General features: G+C 37.2%; 1 long non-coding RNA gene across 2 annotated transcripts; it reads left to right on the forward strand.

The window, feature by feature from the left end:
* The first annotated feature begins 3,866 nt into the window (after positions 1 to 3,866).
* LOC307136117 lies at positions 3,867 to 6,756 on the forward strand. Of its 2 annotated transcripts, XR_013817735.1 has the most exons (7): positions 3,867 to 3,976; positions 4,570 to 4,643; positions 4,884 to 4,931; positions 5,015 to 5,098; positions 5,249 to 5,454; positions 5,623 to 5,782; positions 5,881 to 6,756. It is a non-coding gene; the product is annotated as an uncharacterized lncRNA (long non-coding RNA). The 2 variants fall into 2 exon arrangements; XR_013817736.1 differs by lacking the exon at positions 3,867 to 3,976 and having other exon boundaries at positions 4,262 to 4,643.
* The last annotated feature ends 206 nt before the right edge of the window (positions 6,757 to 6,962 follow it).

The following is a 6,962-nucleotide window of genomic DNA, read 5'->3' on the forward strand; positions in this document are numbered from 1 at the left end:
AATTGTGCCAAAACTTTAAGCGCAGCTAAAAGAAAGACGGAACTGTACAAATCGGTTTCTTTCAGGAACTTTTTTGCCTTACTTTCACAACAAGTCATTTAGACATTTGCAGCAGTTTATATTTTTTACACCAAGGTTGGTTTTACACGGTCAATCTGGTTTGCAGTTCCTGACTCTGATGTTTTCGCTTGCAAATCGATGTTCACAGTCGTGCAATGATTTTGGTCGTATCTTGGCGAAAGATACATGTCAAAAGTCTTAGCACAGAAAAATGTCAGAAGAATACAGATCATGTTTATTTTGCGTTAACATGAAGCTGCAGTTTCACAATACATGAATTACACTTACGAATAACAGTAAAATGCTGCAAATATTTTTTTCTTACACTTGAAAGGCAATTTACACCTTTACAAAACTAATCTTGCGCATACAAATTTAATTTACGCTTGCAATCTTATGTACACTTTCACAAATCTAACCCTGCTCTTGTGATTCTTTAAAGCTACACTGTGTGATATTTTCCCCCATCTAGTGGTGAACATGTATATGACCATCCAGTGAATTTTAGTTTCTGTTCTGTTCAATTCCGATTTCGTTTTAACTCCTACGGTGGCCGATTTAGTCCAAGATTAATATGGCTTCCAGTTCGACCTCGTCCACATTGGACACGGTGCCTGTGGGATATTCTGTGCGCAGTGGGATGGTTGGAACTCAACTGGCCTAATTATTCGGCTTGAAAGAACTGCAGCTAATCCAGAGTGAACTTTGATGATAGTAATGTTTATTCAGTCATCCAATTGCAAGGCATAAACAGGTTTGCATGGATATGTACATAAATGTGGTTTCTGTGAGAGAACAAATTAGGATGGTAAATATACATGATAATGACATGACAGAATATACACAGTTAAGAACTGTATAACTATACTTATAAGTTACATTTGTATAATGTAACCGTAAACCAGAGCTTATTGTACCACATATAGGCGCTAAATGCAGCTGCATTAAAAGGAGCGGAGCTGCCGCTGCTGCTGTTAACAAGCGGTGTCGGATTACAAAAGTGTGTGCGCAGGTTTAGCTCTGTATAACAAGTGTTAATATGCCGATCAGACATGATACATATTTCCATCAACATACATTACAAGCAAATATTTTCTATAAACGAATAAACATTGTTAATAACTGAATGACTATTCAAATAGGTGAGCATTACGCTATTGTATGTTGACACAAAAATACTTCTGAGGTAACATCAACTGAATTACGCCATGACACACTCTGAAACACATCCACAATGACAATAACTATTATTACTTACGGAGTTATTAACGCACAGAAATACCACACAAGGAAAAACAGACTTTTGAGGAATAAACAAGCCAGGAAAACTCCGTATAACTCTGTTACTGGAGCTGCTGAGATGAAAACTCTCTGCGCATGCACCAGACAAGTCTGAACAAGTTGACGAGCACAGTGTTAAAACCGGTTAAAACGCGAAAGGCGAAGCTTGAATTTACGGGTATGTCCCTCTTTGGCTAATGTACTTTCAAGATGGAGGGGCAACATGGCGACCACCGTTAGATCCCATTACCTTATGTATTTTCAATGGCATATTATAAACTTACGAGAATACTTTATTACTTGAAAGAAGTAAATATACATTAATGAGCACATATATTTTTGAAAGAACTAAGTGTTTTTAGCTAAGAATAGACAAAAAAAGTTACACAGTGTAGCTTTAAGGCATCAATTTACCATCATAATAACATAGTTTAATATGAAAAAACGGTGGAGTAGCCTATCCCTTTAACGAATAATGTCAGTTGGTGTCTCAGTGATATAATGAAATAACTAACTAAAAGCAACTTTTAACTTACATCCGCGTGCTAAAAACTACCTAAAATGACAGAAGCGTCACTACCTAAAATTTGAAGTGTAATTTGATTGTTTAGTTTGTCTCACGTCCCATTCGATTACATGGAGAGGGCGGGGTTTATGCGCCATACTGCATCCAGCCACCTGGGGGCGAACGAAGGTTTTCAGGACATGTGCGGCGGCACACTTGGGCCTGGTGCGGGAATGGCACAGGTAATTAGTTAGTTGTCACGAACAGTGGGGGAACTTGACAAGGAGCTGTTAAATCACAAACCTCTTGGGAATGACCAGAGGAGAGTGTGCTGGCAAATAAAACAAGAATGGCTGGGCTTTTTCGGAGATGTCGAGAAAGGGATTTGAAATGTTGTGAAGGCGACGCAGAGATGATGCCGTTCTCAACAGGTGAGTTAGATAATGCATTGAACAGATAAACTGCCATGTCGTTCTCTAACAGAGTTGATTGTAATGTATTATCTGTTGTGAAGGGTCATTTCATTATGGTTGTTGTAGCGCTGTGTTGGAATTTATTTTCAAGTATTTATTAATGAGTAAAGCAGTGACGTCTTCAGCTAATCAGCTTGAGATAATTTCCATCTCTGTTTATATCTCTTAAGCCTTGTAGTGAATGTTTTCTAAACAGTAGTATCATTTATCTCTTTTTTTTTAGTTATGAGAAAGAAGCATATTTATTCCCACAGGCACGTAGAACCTAAACACAGCCAAAATAACGTTATTTCGCAAAAATGCATGCAGTTTTGTTTCTAACGTTATATAGTGTGCCAGTGTGCCTTCAATTTAAAGGGATACCCAGATAGCAAAAAATATCGGCACGGCTTCTTTTTGCCGCCGGCCCTAAGCTGTCGGCTATAGGTGCGTCCCGCTGGCGGTGATGAAACGTTTGCCGCCGAATACGTCACTCCCATTTCTTGCGAGATGCCGCGGCCGACTAGCCGGCGGGCCGCCGGCTTCATTTTCTCTGGCGATTGCCTCCGCCTAATGGACCGCGGCCGGCTGGCGGCAAGCCGCTGTGAAATACAAGGATTTCTACTCTCAAATTCGACCAGCCACGTTGGCTATGTTTGGCTTGTTGGGAAATAGAGTGGAACTGACAGCATTTTAACTAGTTCTCACATTTGAAGCGATTATAAAATCATAATAGCCTATATGTGAATTATATCAAATATTAGTTTTTTTTTGCTCCAAAGCCATTAGGGTTTATAACAGATTCTTGACTCTTGATTCCATGATAAGGTTAGGTTTAGGAAATTACATTTAAATTTTCACTTGATTATTTGCATGTCGAGTGTGTTTAAACAGTGTTGGTCAATTTGACCCATAATGGATGTAGGCTAATACTTTTTTTTTTTTTAGCATAATAGGAGGGTTAAGAAAGTTTGAAAGTTCATTTTAGGATAACACTTATTTTTGTATTGGCCTTTTTTCTATTTCTTTTTGGACTGACTTTAAAATAGACATGACAAAAAATTAGAACTAACTTCATGACATTTTACTTTGTTTTCAAAACCCATATTTTTCTGAAAAACAAAAATATATTATTAATTATTTAGGAAAAATTCTACATTCATAAGACAAGAATAACTCAAAAGAAGCCCTCTAATATTACCTCTTATAAAGCTGATTTTTACAATATTTGAAACCCTCTCAAACATGAGGTCGCAAAACAAAAAGCTTACAAAAACAGAAACCTGAAAGCTTTTCAATTTCATGTGACTGCCTTAATATTATAAAGTATTTTCTATCTCAGAATTCTTATTTTTATTATTTATTTTATATACAGTGTTACATTTGTTGTTATTCTTTGTTCTACATATTCGGAACTGTACCACAATGCTTTATTATTTTTATTTTTCTCTCATTGTACTTTTTGTATTGTACTTGTCTATACATGTACTAATTTAAATAAAAATAAAATAAAAAAAAACAGAGAAGTACCTCCACCGGCCGAGAGGGGCAGTATACTTAAAAAAGACGGAAGACAAACCGGTAAAACATACAGATTTACCAACAGTGGCCGCTCATCACATGGTTTTAGTATTTGAAGAGAGGAGATCAGAAAATATCCTCGACTACGAGCGTTTAAGTAAGTACATGTTTCCTTTTTGTGTCACACAATATTATGTTCATTTTTGATGTATATACCGGTAGGTTGTTTTAATTAGTTTGTTCAGACACGCACGCTGATATAGTGCACAATACACAGTGTTAGCTAACACGTGCTGTTTCGCCTTTTTTACACACTGAGTTCAAGCATGTTCTACATGTTAAAATGTATCTAGCTACTGTAGGTAAGTTAGCCAAAGCTTTACATCTAGAAAGACTTAAGTTTAACTTTTGGTGTTTTCTAACAAAACAGAATGATGTATATAGGTTATTTAAATTATTTTGTTAGTCCGAACAAGCATGCTGCTAACGTTAGGTCAGTTTTAGCAAGTGTTAGCTAACATGTGCTGTGTTGCTACTGTTCTTCTAGCATTTAAGGTCATTTATGAGTTATTTCTCTGAACTGCTGTACTTATTATGTTTGAGGACAATGCAGTTTACTTGAATCACTACACTGAATGAATACATTTTACTGTTCCACATTTGGCTGACCAGTTTTTCCCCCCACAGCATAGCTACTGTATATTCTGTATTTAACGTTAACAATGCGGTTTTGTTCACATTTTCTTGCAGATACCTTGACCAGAGCACAATCGGTTATCTTCATCCAAGAGACCTATTGTTGGACAATCGTTTCGGCTTTCAAGGTAAATAAATTGTTAGTCACAATGTCTAGTTACTGGGCTATAAGGAGAAGAATATTGAAAGGAGTTGAGATGGACAAGCAGGAAATTGCAGATGTTGGAAACTTTAACAGTATGGAAAATTGTGCCTGTAGTTGTTGTTATATATATATATATATATATATATATATATATATATATATATATATATATATATATATATATATATATATATATAATTAAAATAAAATATTTTTTATGTAGATTTCCAGAATGAGAACCAAGCCCTGAGGGAAAGCAATGCACGAGCAGGTGAGAACATGCACTCTTTCTTAAATTTTACTTTTTTGACTGTGATGTAGGTCCAAAATTACCAAATGCCTTTCATTTTGTAGCTTCGGATGACAGCGGCTCACTTCATGAGCAGGTGAAGCAAGTTGGGACAATGTTGACGACGTTTGCTCGTACTGGGCAATCAGGTACAACTTGCAAACAACACCTGTGGTTGTTGGTTTAATTCCCACTGGGGCCACCTGTACATGTAGTAGACCTAGTTGTAAATGTCATAGTTTAGTAGTTGAGGGACCAGGACTGACTGCTTTATTCTTTTATTCTGTGAACCCCTGTAGGTGCAGATCAGACCCTAATGCTGCGACGTCTTGGAGAGTTTGGCGATGTTGTGCATAGCATGGACAACAAAATGGACACTATGCTGCAACATTTCAGTGCCAATGTGTCTTTTGGAGAGTTATCCCTGCCAGGGGGTCTGTTACTCCCCCTAGACAACCCATTTGGCGTTGCTTGACAACAGTTTGAGGCAGGATAAAGAGCTCCAGTAAGTGTGCTGATTTTGTTTATAATGCTGTAGGGTAATCTAAAAAGTAAAATTTAAGATTGTACACTGCATATTCTACAGTCTGAATCCACAGCCTGTCACATTTTTATATTTATGTATGAGAAGCTTCAGAGATATGTAATTTGTAACACTTTTTTGTATTTTCAGCTTCGGTTTTTGGCAATCAAATGTGGGAGGGACCTAAAGACAACCGTGTGGCGAATGCTTTAGAGTATCTTCTCTAATCACCTTTCCATTAATACAACCTGGACGGGTGTAGGGGATAAAGCATGTTTTAGAGACATGTTCCTGAAGACCATTGTTCAAAGTAATATATATATAAATATATAAATTTGTTATATATTTAAGTAGATGTGTGTGGCCTTATGACATTCACATGGAATGACAGATCTGTATTTTCTACAGGAGCCATCCGGAAGAACCCGGCAACCCAGGATGCCACTGATGAGGCGGTCCAGGTTAGCGCTATGCGTTACCTGAAAGGAGCATCTGATCGTGAAGGTGGAAAAAGACGCCGCACAGCTGAGAGGGACCCACAGCCGACCTCTTACACCTAGGCTGACTACTGACACCTGGAACCCTTTCTTTATCCTGCAGTCAGTAACATCAAGACCCCTAAAGAAGCCAGAAGTTTCAGGCTACACTCACCCAATCCACACTGTTCACTGTGGAAATTACTTTTTTTTTATTCCCTGTGACCCTGCCTTGAAGGCAGCTCCTTGGATAGATATGGGATGGCGAGGTTGTTTGTCCTTTATATAGGCGCACAAGAAATCACTGAAGATAAGCCAATTTGCGCTGCCTCATTCTGGAGGTCGGGGAAAACCGGAGAACCCATAGTCAGGCTTGTTATAATGTTCTGTTCTACTACTGTTCTATTCTTCTCCAGAGCTTTACTCTAAATTATTACCATTTATGCTATTGTTAGAAATGGCTTGTTAAATGTGATGTTATACCTCGATTTATTTGGTATCCTGCACATTCTTTGGTACCAAATATCCTCATTATTTGATATAATATTTAATGGTAATTCTTTTCATCCCAGAGCTGACCTATTTGTTATTAACAAATATTGTAAGTGTTATAATTTGCTTGTAAGGCTGTTTTTTTTTTTTTTAAACCAAAATTTAATTGGAAACATGCAGGTTCTTTAGTAAAAATGTTTTTTGTTATTTATAGGCCTATTTAAGCTTATTTATTGTCTGTTATATTTAATTTATATTATCTTGTATCATTGACAGTTAATGTACTTTGAAATGTGGAATAAAAATGCCAAATGGGAATTTATCTGGTTTGTTCAATTATTATCCATCATAAACTGCATGTTACAAATATATGAATAATAAATAAATATATATATTATTTATTACACAATAAGCGGAGGCAGATCGTTCGAAAAAAGCGTTTGCCTCCGCCGGGCCGCCTTCTGGTATAAAGGCGGCGGAACGGCGGTTTGCCTGCGGGCCGGCGGCGGTACGAAGGCGGTA

The sequence above is a fragment of the Gobio gobio genome, assembly GCF_949357685.1.
Source record: "Gobio gobio genome assembly, chromosome: 13".
Taxonomy (NCBI): Eukaryota; Metazoa; Chordata; class Actinopteri; order Cypriniformes; family Gobionidae; genus Gobio; species Gobio gobio.